Source organism: Monodelphis domestica, chromosome 3 (genome assembly GCF_027887165.1).
Source record: "Monodelphis domestica isolate mMonDom1 chromosome 3, mMonDom1.pri, whole genome shotgun sequence".
NCBI lineage: Eukaryota > Metazoa > Chordata > Mammalia > Didelphimorphia > Didelphidae > Monodelphis > Monodelphis domestica.
The window spans coordinates 130,781,816-130,798,107 of record NC_077229.1 but is presented as its reverse complement, the minus strand read 5'-3'; the positions used below and the strand labels follow the sequence as shown (position 1 = coordinate 130,798,107).

At 36.0% G+C, this 16,292-nt stretch overlaps 1 long non-coding RNA gene across 1 annotated transcript in view; it reads left to right on the top strand.

Moving 5' to 3' along the window:
- The window catches only part of LOC103101572 (uncharacterized), an 80,440-nt gene extending 66,681 nt beyond the window's left edge, over positions 1-13,759 (top strand). Inside the window, exon 3 of the long non-coding RNA XR_008917502.1 lies at positions 5,160-13,759. This is a non-coding gene — a long non-coding RNA (uncharacterized LOC103101572). The remainder of the gene's footprint in view (positions 1-5,159) is intronic.
- The last annotated feature ends 2,533 nt before the right edge of the window (positions 13,760-16,292 follow it).

The following is a 16,292-nucleotide window of genomic DNA, read 5'->3' as shown; positions in this document are numbered from 1 at the left end:
GAAAAAACAAAAAGGGATCACCAAGCAAATAGTTTCAAAAACCAAACAGAGTAGTTTATATTTGATTCAGGAAATAATAGTGTATATTGAATAGAGTTGAGATGTAGGTCAAACCTACACTTTAGGAATATTAATTTCACAGCTGAGTAGAGTATGAATTGGAGTGAGAAAAAAATTGAGGAAGGAAAACCAGCCATTAGGCTACTGCAATAATCCAGGCATGAGGACCTGAAAGCCATATTACTAGAGTTGTGTGTGTGTGTGTGTGTGTGTGTGTATGTGTGTGTGTGCACGAGTACTCATGTGAGGCTCACTTGGGATTTGTTCTTTCACCTAGAGATTAGCCCTCAATGAGGAACATTAGAAAAATTAACTGTGGACTCTGATATGGTCAAATTTGGAATTATTGTATTAACTTTTGGGTGCTCACTATCTGTGTGGGCAAGAGATTTAACTTCTATGCCCTCACCTTCTTCAATTATAAGACAACACAATGTTGTTGAACTAGATATCTTCCAAGGTCTTTTCTAGCTCCAGTTCAACAATTCTTTGATACTTAAGATGCAGTCATCCAAACTCCCATTGAAGAATTTTGGTGATGGAAAAATCCATACCGTTCCACTGAAATCAAATATACTTTTGAATAGCTCTGCTGGGAAATTTTCCTTTGAAACAAGTTGAAATTGCCCCTTAAAAATTTCCATACATCACTTCTAGTTCTGTCCTTTTGGTTGAAGCAAAAATAAATCCCAACCACCTTGTGATATTTGAAGAGAGCTATCATACTGTTGTGTTAGAACTTCATTATTTAAAAGAACCAGTGACATCACAAGGATGATATCATGACTTGTGTTGTGAATTGGATGTTAAGTGAGACAGAGTTGCACCAATTCACTCTCTCTTCCAGATTCACTGATGTCCAGTGTCAAGGCAAAAGTCTAGACCATGGGCAATGGCCAGTGATACAGTGGATGATCTTGGTATATTCAATGTTTGATCAAGCTCTAAGCACTCTACAGTGCCTGCTTTTATAGACCTTTGAATTAATTGTTGTCATTATCCTATTCCATTGGGGAAGTCTTTACATGCTTGAGGTATGCATCTTCCCTATCTCACCTAATTCAATCAGGTTTAGCTATTCTTCCAAAATCTGTCTTCTTTTTTTAAGCAAGGTGAGGCCACTGAATATTTTACAGCTTCATAAAGTCACTGATAAGAGTTGGGTAAAAGATACACATCAAAAGTGGATGATCAGCTCTGCAAAGGGCTTGAGGCTTTAGCCACCCCACCAGAAGTGCTGGACTTCTCTAAACATTCCATAAATCCATACATCACAGCTGCTATAAATCTTCTTTTCTCCTGACCAAGAAATAATCGATCCTTCAAAAGATTTTTCCTGTGGCATGGTTTCTAAGCTTCCTTCAATCCAGGAATGTATCAATTGGATGAGTTCAAATTTATCAATAACACTGATTCCTAAAATGCACTTCCCAGAAATGAACACAATAATCTAAATTAATTCTGATCAGAAGAGACTATGATTGGACTATCACCATTTTACTCTAGTCAATGTCAGCTCTATTCATGCATCCTAAAATAATAAAATATCTGAAGACTGACATCACACTGTTGACTCAAAATGAGCTTGAGTTCCCCTAAATACCACAGGTCCTTTACCTATATATTCATGTCTATCCACTTGGATCCAGAAGTGCAACAGAATTTTTAAGCTTGTGCAGGACTTTATACTTTATCCTGATTCAAATTCTTATTTTATATTTATAGTAGATCTTTAGCAAGAGACACTCTTCTTCCACTGATATTTAGCATTAGGTAACATGCTTGTGCCAGGCATTTTTCTTAATGTATCTTTACATTTACAGGAGTTCGAAATGCAAAACCAACACAACCTATTCTTTCTGGCTTCTGTCTATACATGATAGAACTTATGCAGAATGTGAAACAACTGAATGTGTGCTAAGTTGGGGATTTCTGAGGTTCTCTTTCCAACTGAGATTTTATGATTATAAGTAAGAAAGAGGCATCTAGGGGCCTGGTGCAGTGGATAGAGCACTGGATCTGAGGTCAGGAAGACCTGAATTTTTTAAGTTATGTGACTGTGGGCAAGTCACTTAACATTTGTTTGTCTCAGTTTCCTCACCTGCAAAATGGGGGATGATAATACTACCTACCTCTTAGGGTTGTGAGAATCAAATATTGTCAAGCACTTAACACAGTGCCTGGAACCTAGCAAATGCTATATAAATCTTACCTATTAATAGCTATTATTATTCACACCCTGGCTTTGTATCAGCTGCCTTCTATTTTTTTTCCTTTAAAACCTTATCATTTCTCTTAGAATCAATACTAAATATCAGTTCCAAGGCAGAAGAGTGGTAAGGTCTAGTCAGTGGGGGTTAAGTGATTTTCTCAAAGTTACACAACTAGAAAATGTGTGAAACCACATTTGAACCCAGGACTACCTGTTCCTAAGCTTAGCTCTCAATTCACTGTGCTACCTAGCTGCCCACTTTCTTAACTTTTCTGTTGAATGATATTGTGGAAAGAATATTGAACTGACTGCCAGGGACCCTGGTCTCTGCGGTTTATTCTGCAATCCTTATTAAATACTGTATCACATTGCACTAGGTGCCAAGGATATAATGACACAAAGATAGCAATAAAGGAACAACAACAATAACAATAGAATATAACTAATAAAACAGCCTCTATCTTCAGGGATCTTAGGTTCCACTGAGGAGTCCCAGCTCTTTGCACTGAAATTCTGTATCTCTGGGTCAGTTATTTTTAAAGTCTTTGAATCTCAGTTTCCTCATCTGTAAAATAGATATAATAATCCCCATTTCACTTGCCTATTGGAGCATCAAATGCCCCTTTAGCCTGGGGCCTCTGGTTATTTTTCTGTCCTCAACTCTTAGTATTACATATAATACATGTTTAAAGTGCATGTTGTTAATTGAATAGAAGAAAACTGGGGGAAGTCAAGTATATTAATATGTTCCTAATATATAAAAATGTTGACAAATATTTTAATATTCTGATGAATGGAAGAACTGTTAAAATGATATAGAATAGAATACACAGTCAGGTCCCCCTTCCCCCATCTCACTCAGCCCCATGAAGACTAGCGGGAAAGCTAAGATTAGCATTAAGAGCCTTTAATCAGATCACTATACCACACTACAGAAAGCATTTCCATTTCTATGAATTGGACCTGCCCTTTGGTCTGCTAGTATTTTCAGAAGCCACAGAACTTTTAAAAAAAATTTTCACTTAGGAAGTGGTGGCTCTTCATGATGTGTCACCTGCTAAAAGGTTACATCAGTCACACATTAGTCCAAGCTTTCTTTTTTCTTTTTGGGGGTGCTGAGTGGAAGAGGGATAAAGGACTATAACTCAGTATCACTTCCAAGCAATCATTTTGCATAGAACAATGGAGGTATGTTGGAAGAGCAAGGGATTTGGAGTCAGAAGATCTAGGTTGGAATTTAATGTCTGCAGCACAAATTGTATGTAGCCTTCAGTAAGTAAATTAAATGCTATGAGCATTGGTTTTCTTATTTTCAAAATTAAAAAGTTGAATTGGATGGTCTCTAAGGTTTCTAGAAGCTAGAAATCCTCTAATGCCTATGTATGTCCTGTCAGACATATCATGAAATAAATTAGAACTTTTGGGAATTGGAAATTCTGATATGAAACAGGTCTTGAAATTAATGTATAAGTCAATTGACAGGTATCATCTTATTTATTCATAGAATGGGGGCCATGGAATTGTTTGTTGTTGTTAATCCTTTGTTTCTGGAGAGTACCAATGGACAGTACCAATGACATCACATGATTAATGACATCCTGATTTGTGCACAAATTTTGTTTGAGTGAGCCAAAGCTGCCTAAGGTCTTCAACTTCACTCTTTCTTCTAGCCATTGAAGTCTGGTGGCAAGATAAAAATCAGAATAACTGGTAATGGCCTGGGATACAGTGGATGATCTCCACATCTTTAGATGTCTCACTAAACTCTAAACACTCTCCAGAGCTTGTTTCAACCATTTTTATGCTCATTCACCCATTCTGAGGAAGTCTTCACATACTTGATCATGGAATATTCTAGAACTAAAGGGATAGCTGTTGTTTGAGAACTGAGACACTAATAGTTTCTAAGGTTGGTTAGTTGTTGTAGTGCCTATTATTATTGGGGCTGAGCCTATCATAGTGATCCCTCATAACACGTTTGCTATGGTCTACTGGATCAAAGATTTTGATTTAGTCAGCAATTAGTTACTGAGACTATTAAATTCCTGCTGTATTCCAGATACTATCCTGATTGCTAAGTATATTTGTTGCTATTCATTAATTTCAATCACATCTAACTCTTCATGGTGGACCTCATATGGGGCTTTTTTTTTTGGCAAAGATACTTGAGTGGTTTGCCATTTCCTTCTCCAGCTCATTTTATAGATGAGGAAACTGAGGCAAATAGGATTAAATGACTTGCTCAGCATCACTGTATTCAAATGTGGCCTCTGATACTTCCTAGGTGTATGACCCTGAGTGAGTCACTTAACTCCAATTGCCTAGTCCTTACTTCTCTTCTGCTTTGGAAAAGATACTTAATATTAACTCTAAGACAGAAGAGAAGGGTTAGAAAACTAAACTAAAATAAAATAATGTTAACCAGGGTTAGGCCCCTCTTGGTAGGTAGGACGAAACTTAATTTTAAATTCATTTATTGAAGATTGTAAACCTCTTGTGTAAGTTGTTACTGATTTTGTAGAGTGCTATCCTTGCAGTTAGGAAGATCTGAGTTTCATTCATGTCTCAGATACTTACAGGTTGTGAGACCCTGGATAAGTCACTTAAGTTCCTTGGTCTCAGTTTCCTCATCTGTAAAATGAGGGGCTTACCTGGAGGTCCTTTTCAGGTTAAAATCTGTTATTATATGGTCATAAATTGCAGACAAGATTATGATTTCTATCAGTACTGTTTTCTAATCCAATGAAATAATAGATAGCAATCTAAAATAGCAACACCAACAACAATAATTGTCACCATCACCATTGCCAACATTATTATCTGTCTTTATAATGATTCACTCAGAATAAAGGAAAAATGACTGTTTCTCTCATTTGTTCTAATCCAGGAAACAGGAAACCCTACTGAGAAAGGAGGAGAAGTTGAAGAAAGACACCACTAGAAAGGAGGCCAGGGATACAAGATCTGTGACTTGCAGGAAGAAGGAGGATTGCTAAGTGCCCTCTTCTCCAAATACCCCAAGCATGCAAAGTGATTTCCTCCGAGAGAACTCATTATTATAACCAAAAACTTTTTGTATTTCAGTACTTCCAGCACCTGTCACTTCCTTGGGTGTATATACTCGCTCCAGCCATGCATATGATAAGGTCTATGTAACTTAGGAGACCATTGCTAAGGTCAAGAGATGAATCACCCTTTGGTGAATCTTGTGGTGAGTCCATACGGGCTGATTAAAACTTAGTTTTAACAGGTACTGCTCTATCCATCCTTGAGACCAAACAAACAAACAAACAAAAAAAAAAGCCTTTCTGACTCAAAGAAGCTGACAGGTGTAATGTTCTGACAACATCGTCTCTGACCATCCAGGACATCTCTCTCATGGGATGACACATCAACATAGTTTTTGTGTACATCACTCATTTGTGATTCAATTTTTTTCTGACTCTTCTGATCCCTTTACGAGCTTTCTTGGCAGAGATACTGGAGTGATTTGCCTTTTTTTCCCCCTCCAGCTCATTTTTATAGATGAGAGAACTGAGGCAAACACAGTTAAATGACTTGCCCAGGATCACACAGTTAGAAACTATCTAAAACCAGATTTGAACCCAGGAAGATGCATCTTCCTGACTCTGGAGCCAGGGCTCTATTCACTGCACCACCTAGCTGTCTGAATGTTATGCATACAATAAAGAAAACATTCAGAATCATTTCATGCACATCAACAAGGAGCAAATGCTCTCTTCAGGCATCTTTCAATGTGTTCATGGCTTTTACAGTTGTTGAAATATAGGCAGGAGACCAGGAAAAGAGTCATAGTTCCAATATGAGTTATGTGGCACTTAGTAGGTTATTTATTCTCATCTGTAAAATGAATTTGTACCAGATGACTCCTAAGGCCTGTTTCATTTCTAACAGACTGTGTAAAAGAACCACTAGATTTGGAATGTGAAAGCTAGACAGTCAATCAACAATCAATCAACATTTATTAAGCATTTTGTATGTGCCAACCACCAAGGTATGTGTTGGAGATACCAAGAGAGGCAAAACCCAACCAAACCAAAATATCCTGTCCTTGTTCGCAACAAACAAGGGCAGCTTGTTCTAATGGGTGACCTCACAGTCTAATGGGGGAGACACCATTCAATCAACTGTGTACAAGTAAGCAGTATAGAGGATAAATTGGAGATAAACAAAAGAGGGATAGCATTAATGTTAAGAGGTACTAGGAAAGGCAGCTTCTTAGTAAGTCATATTAGTTGGGAGTTGAAGGAAATCGGGGAAGCCAGGAGACAGAGATGAACATTCTCTGAATAGGAAGCAACCAGGTGAAAATGTCTGAAGTTGCTAGATGGAATCTTTTGTTTGAAGTAACAGTAAAGAGGTCAGAGGTTAATGTTACTGAATTATGGAGGAAATGGGTTAAGGTTGCAAAATAAAATTTAAGAAGATTGGAAAAAGGATTCCAGACTATGAACTTTACATGAGAATCTGGAGATCACCTAGCTTATTTCTCCTCATTTAACATGAGAGGAATTTGAAGTCCAAAAGGTTTTAGATGTTGGCACTGATTATAAGAGGGGCAGCTAGGTAGCTCATGGATAGAGCTTGAATTCCAATATGGCCTTAGATACTAACTAGCTCTGTTATCCTGGGCAAATCCCTTAAATCTGTTTGCCTCAGTTTCCTCATTTATAAAATGAGCTGGAGAAGAAAATGTCAAGCCATTCCCATGATCTCTGCCAAGAAACCCTAAATGGATCACAAAGAGTGGATTACAACTAAGAAACAATTTAACAACAACTGAGATTTGAAGCCAGAATATGCCTCACTGAAATGGGCTCTAATCATTGTATTAGAATGTGTCCCCTTCTTGTCTTCCCATCTCTCACTCTTTTGTAAAGGAAGGAACCCTATATGAGGGTAGAGAGAAAGCAAGACAGAATATTACATGACAAAGTGGGTAGAGTTTTAAAACTTGGAGTCAGGAAGACCTAAGTTTGAATCATGTACTTCCTTGTTGTGTCACCATGGACAACACTCTTTTGGCCTTGGTTTCCTCGTTTGTAAAATGGGAATAGTAAGAGTACCTAACTCAGCAGGTTATGGTAAGGATAAAAAGAGATAACATAAAAAGTGCTATAAAAATGTTAGCTATTCCAGTGAAATTAATCAAGCAAGTAAATGTTAATTAAGCATTCACTGTGTGCCAAGCACTGTGCTATATGTAGGAATATAAAGGCAAAACTGAGCCATTTCTCTGGAACTTAAATTCTAAGAGGGAAGCTAACATGTGCATATATATAGATAATATATACAAGATGGACATAAGGTCCTTTTGAGAAAAGAGTGCACTCAAGCAAATGATTAAGAAATACAAATTAAAGCGCAGCTAGCATTTGGTGCCTGTGGGATAATGATAAGATGTTTGCTTAAAATTCATAAGAATGAAAAAGTAATATTTCATATTTCTCTTTTCCCAAGCATCAGTCATGTCTGCCTCTAGGCCTCTCATGGTAGTGGGTGTTTTGTTGTTGTTTTGTAGACCTCTGGGTGTTTCCATTATGGTAGTCTCCTTAGATTGGAGATATATACATATGACTGGTAATGAAGGTGGATCAGTAAAATCAAAAGACTGAGAGAAAGCTGATGGCTTGACTTTTATTTGCAGAATATTGGAAGACCTAGAAACCCATCAGTCTTTTGGGTTGATTACCATGGAAAGATACTGTTAAGCATCAAAGAGGTTGCAAGTACACCACTGGAGAGAATTCTTATGTTGATAAGAAGACAAATCCATTGAAGCGTTGAATTACAGAAAAGTGGTGCTGCTTCTCATTTCCTCTTGTTAGGTTTTTTTTTTTTGAGAGGAGGGTATGGAGTAGACTACTAATAAACAATGTGGCAATCAGATGCTGAACAGAATGGGGAGAAGAGTGAAAGCAAATGACATGAACTAGATAGTTTTACAAGAGGCAGAGATCACCCTACTGAGCCTCCTAGATCTAAAAGATTGAAATGGTAGGAATAACTATTTGAATAACCTTTCAAAGACTGGATTTTTTGGTTGTTAAGTTTATAGTATTTATCCTTTTGAAGTTATTAAAGCATAAAATTGTATCAAGAAAAAAGAGAAGTTTTAAAGTAGAGTGTTTCTGCCCTGATCACCCCTCCTGGCCATTGCCTATTCCACAAAGTACAAGACTCAGTCTATCTGCCAAGAAATTACTTATAAACTAGGTGGGCTTGATTTAGCAATGGGGTGGATCCACTCCATGAAGTAGTGAGACTTCCATCACTGAAGTTGTTCACATGAAGACTGAGGGATCACTTCTTGGTGATGTAAGGGGTGGGGAAGGTGTATTCCTCCATGGCATGAAAAATTGGATTAAATGATTACTGTGATGCCTTCCAAGTAGGTAATATAAAGAGAATGATTTAAGAAGGCACTAATTCTAAATATTTGAAAGAAGAGGTGAAACTTTCTCTCCAATTAGGGCTTGGATCTGTATTTGTTTTTAAGTCTAAAGACGGCATTTTCCATTCCTTTCTCAGAAATAAGGTTTCCAGGCCAATTTGTCAGAGACAAAGTGGGAGGTGAAGCAAAGTCATTTGCCCAAAGGCTGCCAAGGTGCTCTCCCATTGTCTTAGAAACTCCAGGAGTGAGTCACCACCATGCAGATCAACACATACCATACTCTTCATACTCCTTACTTCCTCAGCTCTAACTTGACTTTAAAAGGTCTCCTTTGAAATATGTACTAATAACAGTACTTTGAATTTTTCTATTGCTCTATTTCTGAGACTTTAAAATATCTTTTAGTAATTTGAATTCCATCACAAGAATTTGGTCCTCCAATAGACCTCCAGCCTGAAATCCTAGCATAATTTCCTAAATGTTTCTGCTGATATAGTTGGAGAATTTGTGGGCAGTTGTAGATGTGAAAAAAGACAAATTTCCTGACTTGGGGGAAACATAAAAAAAGAAGGGAAAAAAGATATCTGAAAATGACAGGCAGTGACTTTGACTTTGATTCTTAGAAAAATTCTATAACATTTTATTAAATGAGTTCAGCTAGGTGGTTCAGTGGATTGAGAGTGATACCTAGGGATGAGATGGGTTAAATCTGGCCTTACACACTTCTGGTTGTGTGACTCCACATGAGTCACATAACTCCCATTGCTTAGCCCTTACATCTCTTCTGCCTTAGAACCAATACACAGTATATATTCTAAGATGGATAATAAAGGTTTTTAAAAAAGGGAAGAGGAAGCAAGTAGGTGGCTCATTGGATAAATAGCTAGACAGGAAGATGGGAAGTGCTGGGATCAAATTTGCCCTCAGACACTTTTTGGTTGTATGGCCCTATACAAGACACTTAACCCCCATTGCCTAGCCCTTATCGCTCTTACTCTTCTGCGTTGGAACTAATATATATTATATTTAAGATGGAAGGTAAGGGTTTCAAAAACAATAAAAAGAAGATTACTGTCGAGAAATGAGAACTGATTTTAAAAGAGTCAGTTTGACTTCATCAAGAAAGGATCATGTCAGAAAAATGTAATTAAAAAACTTATTAGCATAGTAGATGAGAGGCGTGTGGGATACATTACTTATGTAGAGCATAAGATCATAGATCTACAGTTAAAAATAACCAAACCTTAGAGGCTTTCTAGTACCTTCATTTTATAAATGAGAAAACCAAGGCCAGCTCATTTCCCTTACCTTCGCATTCTTTCTTCCTATGCTGACAGTGCATACACTGTTGTGAGAGGGCATGTGGTACTCCCTACTGCTTCCATATGGTTCTGTTTACCAGCAATCTTGACATCCAATTAAATAGCCAATAACAATCTCAGAATAGGGAAACTCGTATCAATAGACCAAGATATCAGTCTCTCATGTTCAATACCAGTAGAATCTATCCTTTGATGAGCATGTGATTGCTCATGGTGGATGTATGGATGAATATATCTTTAAGGATATAGCTCTTTCCAGAGCCAATCTTTCTTATAAGCTCATAGGATCAGAGAGTTAGAGATTTAGAGCAGAATGTGTCTATACAGAGGACATGTGGCTCCACCTTCTTATTTCATAGCAAAACGAATCCCAGAGAGGTTAATGACTTGCCCAGGGTCACACAGCTACTAATTATCTAAGACAGGATTGGTACCCTGGTCTTCCTGATTACAAATTCAGGGCTTTATCTATTATATTACAGTGCCTTTTAGCAGATGGCCTCTAAGTAACCTTACTAAGAAGAGCAGAAATAAAGAAAAATGGGCTTCTCCCAGTTTATGAATTATGTATTCCCTAGATTATATATTGCTTAGAAAATGTCTTGGAGGTATATTATTTTTAAGCAAACTTATAACAATGCCCTGCATATGGTAAGTGCTTAATATTTGCTTGTTTATTGAGTGAGTAGCACCAGTGATGCCATGGATAAAGTCTAGTCTCTTTTTGTTCCACTTTATCATTTGTTAGTTGTCTGACCAGGGCCAGTCACTCCAATTTGTTTAGCCTCAGTTCCCTAATCAGAAAAAAAAACAAACCCAAGAATAATAATGATAACCTATTTACCAACCTCAAAGAGGTGCTTTATAAATATTAAATCACTATTAAAGGGAGCAGTTAGGTAGGTAGCACAGTAGATAGTGCCAGGCCTATAATATGAAGAACTGGGTTCAATTATAGCCTCACATACTTCCTTGCTGCGTGATGTTGAACAAGTCATTTTACCCTGTTTGCCTAACCCTTTTTCTTCTGTCTTAGCATTATTACTGGGACAAAAAGTAAGAGTTTTAAGAAATGACTTTAGAAAAATAATACATTATCATTATTATTTCAAAGTAATCTTTATATAAATAGTTCTATTATTAATAATAATTTATTACACATTCTAAAAATTGGGAAATTTTGATAAACATGTAGGCAGGTAATTTGATCCTTAAATGTCAGGGAACTCCTCATTTAATACTCAAATGTAGGAGCGGTATAAAGCTGACAAAACCTTCCACTCCTCCTTGACTCCACCTGAAAAGGAGAGACAAGTGAGATTCAGAGGACAGTGCTATTGAGAAGTCAGGCAAGGCAATCTAATTTAACAAAGATTTATTCACCAACTACTGAGGAGACATTGTCCTAGGTCCTAGGGATACAAAGACAAAAGGAAGCATTCCTAGTCTTATTCCTAAAATTGTTCCAAAGTCATCCTGCATTCCTGACTGACTCCAGTTTTCTTGGTGGCTGGCTACCAGCATGGTTCCTCTAAGTCATCTTGTTGGGATTGGTCACTCCATTCACCTCACTTTGACCTGAATAATGTCTTTGTGTATGTTCTTAATGTCCCTTCCCAGCCCTCCCCCACCCAGTTTTGGTGGCTCAGTTCCCTATATCCTCCCCGCCCCAACCCCACAGTCCAAGCCAGCTGCCTCCAGAAATCCCCATCTAGGAGAGATCATTAACTTTTTAAAGCCATATGGAGGGCACTGAACACAAAGGAGCTTAGTGTCTCTACACCCTCTCTCCTTTGGTGATCTCACCTCCCAAGAGTTCAATTATCATTTCTAGGCAGAGGAGGACTATATCTGCTTACCCAGCCCTAATCTCTCTCCTGAACTCCAGTCCCCATAGAGTCAACTGCCTATGGACATTTCCTATTGGCACCCAAACTTAACGTACTGAAGCCAGAATTCATTACCTTTCCCTAAAAACCTTCCCCCTCTTCTTTGTTTTCCTATTTCTGTTTAAGGAAAAGGTCCTTCCCATCACTCAGATTCAAATTCCCAGAATTATCCTGAATTTTTCTTACTCTTTCATCACCCATATCCAAAAAATCATAGAATTTTGTTGATTCTATTTCAATAGCATATTACACCCCTCTAATCACAGGCTACTCATTACCATCCTACCTTCATCACCTCAGTTCTGGACTGTTGTAATAGATTCCGAGTTGGTCTCTCTGTATCTAGTCTCTACTCTCTCCAATATATTTTTTTCTGCACAGCTTCCAAGGGAAATTCTTAAGCAAGGTCTATCCAGGTCATTTGCCTCCTGGAAAAACAAAAAAAAGAATTGTAATAATTAGAATTTATATAGCCCTTTAAAGTGTACAATCGTAACCAGTATTCTCTCTAAGTGAATAGGTATAATTGCTATTATGTTTCTAATTTTACAGATGAGGAAACTGAGGCTGAAAGATTGATACTTACCTGGTCACTCAGCTAGTTGATACTGAAGGCTAATTTTGAATCCAAATTTTGCTGATTCTTATATCCAGATGTATATTCACTGTGCCACCTTGAAGAAAAATGAAGATAACTCTAGAAGCTATCTTTTGCCTCTAAATATCAAATATAAAGTCATTTATTTGTCATTCAAGACTCTTCCCAGTTTGGCTCCAGCTTACCTTTCCAGCCTTAGTCTACATTGCCCAAATAGGCTATTTGATGCTTCTTGTAATACAACATTCTTGACTCTAAGGCTTTGCATGGGCAGTTGCCCATTGTAGGAAAGCTCTTCTTCCTCTCTTCCTCAGAGTCTCACTAGTTGTTTCAAAACTCAGCACTAATGTTACTTCCAATATGAGGTTTTTCTCATTCACCAAGCTGCTAGTGGTTCTCACTCCTTTGCTCTAAATTACTTTATGGTTATTTTGTGTTTATTCTCCCTACATTTTGTTCTTACTCGTAATTGTATATGATCTCTCCCCTTGATACTTATTGATTGACTCAGAAAAGCCTTTATCAAATTCAAAAGAAAAAGAAAAGAACAAAATAAAGGAAAAAAAGAATCTGGAACAAAATGTGTTCTTGGTACTCATTATTATTGAAAGTGCTAACTGAGTCTTTCCATGAAAAAAAAAAGCCTTAGGGTAGTTAGAAAGTAGCTAAATCCTTTCCAATAAAATCATTGATAGTATAGAAGTCTTCCTACAAACACTTAAAGCAAATTGGGAATTTAGCACAGTCGTTGAGACTGGGAAATTGTATGTACATTTCAAGAAATGGGGATGCTTATTTACAGAGCTATAGAAAGCCAGGCATCTGTCAAAGTATTGAAGAAAATAAAAATTGGTGCTGATTTTCAATGACAGAAAAATGTGATCCTGGTAATTATGGCATAATTATGATGCACTAAATCTAATTTTAGTAGTCAGATAAAAGAAAGCCTGGAAAACTATCTGGAGGAGAAGAAACAAAATCCATCAACTTTTCAAGGCTAATGGAACCATGGGAAATAACAGGATTGGGCTATAGAAAACCAATCATCCTTGACAAGCTCGATTCCCTTTGTATTGTTTGTATAGAAATATTAAATTTGCAGATGAAAGAAGATATAAGATGTTTTCAAAATTCTTGACTCAAGGTCTAAGGTTGTTATTCTGGGTGTTTTCTCTTGTTACCTCTCTGGACAGCAATATTTTTAAGGCATAAATTGAAAATATGTTTATCTGCATATTCTTGCCCATGCACTTACATTACTATAGAGCTAAACCAATGGGGAAAATGAGTTTTGTGGTCCTAAAGAGAGGAAAGCTTTATTGTGCACATCAAAGAGAATATCTTGCCTGTGAAAAGTGATTGACAGGAGAGCAGGTTACCAAGGGAACTTGCAAATCTCCTTCTTTGTAGACCCTTTAAAACAGCATAGATGCTTATCTGGTTGGGGTGATCATAGAATTTTAGAGTTGTAAAGGACCTCAGAGGCCATCTAATCCAAACCATATTAGGAAAAAAAGAGATTCCCTTCTATAAAATACCTAGTCTCTTTTGGAATCCTTTCAGTGAGGATAAAACTACTACCTTTTAGGGTAGTTGGTTCCTTTTGGGAATATTCTAATTGTTAAGAGAATCATACCTTATATATATATACATATATATATATTCATTAAATATTTACCAATTACACTAAAATTTTTAACATTCATTTTTAATTGAATTTTAGATGATCTCCCCCTTTCCATTCCTCCTCCATTCATTGAGAAGGCAAGTAATATATGGGTTATAAAGGTAAAATAATGCAAAACAAAATTTCATATTAGTCATGTAAAAATTACACAAAAGTAAGAAAAATGAAGAAAGTGAAAAATATGCTTTAATCTGCAATCAGAGTTAATCAGTTCTCTCTCACTCTCTTTCTCTCTGCAGATGGAAATAATTTTTAATCATGGATCCTTTGGAATTGTCTTGAATTATTTGTTGTTTAGAATAGCTAAATTTTTCACACTGATCATCATTATATTGCTGTTACTGTGTACAATGTTCTCTTGGTTCTGCTCGCTTTACTCTGTATCATTTTGTGCATATCTTCCCAGATTTTTTTTTACTATTATACTTCTCATTTCTTACACTACAACACTACTCTATAACAGTCATATACTACAACTTGTTCAGTCATCTCCCAATTGATGGATATAACCTCAATTTCCAATTCTTTGTAACCACAAAAAGAACTGCTCTAAACAGTATTGTACATGTAGGACCTTTTCCCTTTTCTTTGATCACTTTAGGATAGAGACATAGTACTAGTTTTGTTGGGCCAAAGGGGAAGCATAGTATTAAAAACTTTTGGTCTTAGTTTTAAATTGTTCTCTAAAATGGTTGGACTAGTTAATAATTGTCCTCACAGTGCATCAGTGTCCAAATTTTTCCATCTCCTCTATGGCATTTGTTCTTTTTTCTTTTGGTCATGTTAGACAAATCTAACTTGTGTGAGATGATTTCTAAGAATTATTTTAATTTGTAACTGTATGGTCAATAGTGATATAAAGAATTATTTTCTTTAACTTATGATAGCTTTTATTTCTTCTGAAAATGCATATTCATATGCTCTGGTCCATTTATCAATTGAGGAATGGTTCTTATTTTTATATATTTGGCTCACTTTTAAAAATGTGACCCTGACAAATTTGCTGTAAAGTTTTCCCCGATTTCCTGCTTTCCTTCTAATTTTGGATACATTAGTTTTGTTTCTGCAATTTTTTTTTAATTTCATAAAATCAAAATTTACCATTTTACTTCCTGTGATCCTCACTATATTTAATTTGGTTATAAGGTTTTTCCTTATCCATAAATCTAAATTTTTTTTATTTGCCTTTATTTTACTAATGATATCACCCTTTATGTCTAAATGATTTATCCATTTTTACCTTAGGTTTATGATGTTAGATGGTGATCTGTGCCTAATTTTTGTCATACTACTTTCTAGTTTCCTATGTAATTTTTGTCAAATGTTATGTTCTTGCCTCAGAAACTTTATCAAATATTATATTGCTATAATAATTTACTACTATGTGTTATATGTTTAATTATTACTGATCTACCACTCTATTTCTTAGCCAGTAGATTGTTTTAATGATTTCTGCTTTGTTAGATATTTTAAAATCTTATGCTGTTAGACAACTGTCTTTTACATTTTATATTGATTCCTTTGATATTCTCAATCTTTTGTTCTTCTGAATGAATTTTGTTATTATTATTTTGCTCTATAAAGTAATTATTTGATAGCTTAATTAGTAAGGTGCACAATAAATAAATGTAGGTAGAATTATAATTTTTTGTTATATTGATTCAATATACCCATAAGCAATGAACATTTCTTCAGTTGTTTAGATCTATTTTTGTATGGAAAGTATTTTGTAATTGTGTTCATATGATTCCTGGGTTAGTCTTAGCAGGCAGATTCTCAAGTATTTTTACTGTTTGCATTTATTTTAAATGGAATTTTCCTTTCCATTTCTTACTGTTTTGTTGGTCATAGCTATCTAAATATATGTAGATGCTAGCTATTTATTTGGGTTTATTTTATATCTTGTAACTGTACTGGTTATTAATTTTTTCAACCAGTTTTTTCACTTCATTGCATAATGTGCCCAAAATGATGTTTTTAAGATATTTTTCTAAATTTGTTAGTCAGATATTTATTCCTCAATACATCATAAGGTTCTGCAAATGTGCCCTATGTAGCTGAGAAAAGAAATTATGCTCCAATCATCAAAAATTATTTCATTGTGCTAGG